Source organism: Mizuhopecten yessoensis, unplaced genomic scaffold (assembly GCF_002113885.1).
Source record: "Mizuhopecten yessoensis strain PY_sf001 unplaced genomic scaffold, ASM211388v2 scaffold6443, whole genome shotgun sequence".
Taxonomy (NCBI): domain Eukaryota; kingdom Metazoa; phylum Mollusca; class Bivalvia; order Pectinida; family Pectinidae; genus Mizuhopecten; species Mizuhopecten yessoensis.
The window spans coordinates 221,773-224,050 of record NW_018406552.1 but is presented as its reverse complement, the minus strand read 5'-3'; positions in this window follow the sequence as shown (position 1 = coordinate 224,050).

Below are 2,278 nucleotides of genomic sequence, written 5' to 3'. Positions count from 1 at the left end.
ATCAAGAAACCATTAATAAGTAACATCTAAGTCACTGAAGTAACACAGGTACGTACAAAACCGCCCATACAATCATGAAAACTGCATTCATCATAATATAAAATCAACTCCTTTATTTACTCGACAACGGTAAACGCCCACTTGTACTGAAAAATTACAATTTGATTACACGTGAAAAGTCGTGACGTTAGGTATATACGTCCACCCAAGCCATTTGAAACTAACTTATGAGGAAATTTTACAAAAAGTGGATTTAGATTTGAAGTTGGATCGATTGATCTTTTAGGCGTTGGATAGTATTATACTGAACGTCAACACAACCTCGATTCAAATCGTAAAGCAATGTATTTGTACATTGATAAGGTTGTGTAGCAGGAGTGAGGCGATCCTATAGCCCCTCAAAGTTTTATCGAAGCACGGCTGATTTGATTAAATCCTGCGTCAGACCGTATTTCACACTTTACTATACAATACAAACTATTGTGATGCGTTTTACAAAGTTTCCTAGATAACTTTTAGATTTAGTATTTCGCACTCAGTTGATGGCGAACACATTTGACGTCAAATCAGTTTATGCTTTTATTTTTAGAAAAGCGACAAACAGTGACGTCATGCGCAAACTTGCTCTTAAAGAACGTAAGTATACGGTGCCAACTTGGATAGCTTCGATAAATCAACTGGTATTGGAATAATAAATTCGAGAATGATTATTTTTCTATGCATTTATTGTAAAACGATAAGTAATGATATTTAACGATCGAAAGGCATATTTTATATATATATAACAATACAAGATGTCAACTTTTAGAAACATTTACCTTCGATTGAAAATCGATCAGCAATTTCTTATTCGGATTTAAATTTCCCTATATTCTGCTTAATAATGATATTGTTCAGCTACCAAAATGACTAGATTTAACTTTGGCCTGGTTTACATTAAATATCATTTCTAAGTTTTAAACCACTGTTCCAAAAGTCAACATTGAAGGTGTTTCTATGGGCACATTTACCGTTTTTTCTGTATTGCAGCTTGAGGAGGATTTCCTTACCACTGCCACAAACAGTGACTACGTATTGGAAACAGCTTTTTCAGATACGACGAAAACTTCTAAAAAGAAAAACATACCTTGTTAGGACCCTTATGAGAAATAATAAGGATATCATAATAAAATATCATATGCGACAGTGTTTAGAGTGTAACCGAGACTTGAACCCTTGACCTCAGGTTGTTATAACATAGCTCTCACCGACTGAGCTACTGGTCAACGGTGGCGTCGTGCTCCAACTCTGTTACAGGTGACTGTTTATACGACAAAGCACGGTAGACAGGGATCCTTCAAATGCTTATCAACTCATAAGACACGTGTATTTTTATGGTGTCCTTTAATATTTATGAAGACGAAATGGTTACATAATATAGTCCAGTAAAATATTTACTTCGTTTATTAAGTCACAATTTCTAAATGCTTAGTTCTGCATGCAGATATGAAACTGTAATACATAGTGGCGATTTGAAAGTGTTATCTTCTCACGCGGCAGTATTGTTACTATCTATAAATAAGAACCGAAACAAATTGATTCCTTACTTTTGCATTTTAACTTTCGAATTACTGTGGTTTTAGGCCTTTTGTATGATAGTAAAAAATATCAAAGGAGTTGAGGCCTTGACCTTTGAACATTTTATCTTGATTTGCATACAAGTTTTTTTTGGACGAGATGAAAATTCGTTACTGTCAATAGCTAGTTTCTGGTTTGTTGACACCTCGGACAGAAACTGACTTTGTTCGGCCCTGTGATATTGATAGTCATATAATTGATGAATATGGTGAGATAAAAAAGAGAAAATGCTTTGTGAATATGAACACCATAATCCAAAGCTTTTGTACGGATGTCTATTGTTTGTATACTATCGGTTATCGCTTGTATTGACCGCTTTCCTCCTTGAAATGAATAAGAACAAATGTCCTTCTGCATCCCATTGTATGATCGTAAAAAACATTTTTTCGCTACCCTCTGCTCTACTATTGACGAGACCAGCATATACCTGCGGTCAGGAAGACTGGCAACACACCGTATCTCTGTCTTTTCTCTCTAATTGTCATTCCTTCATTTCGGTGTTGTCACTATAGGTCCCTCAGGCACGCCCATTGTCAGAGTATTGCTACTTTGGTATCATCTTCCCACCATAACATTATAATGTGTTATAGTCATGTTAAATTACCCATCTGTATCCGCCTTACCAGAGAACATCTTCGTTATATATGCATCTCTGTAGAAA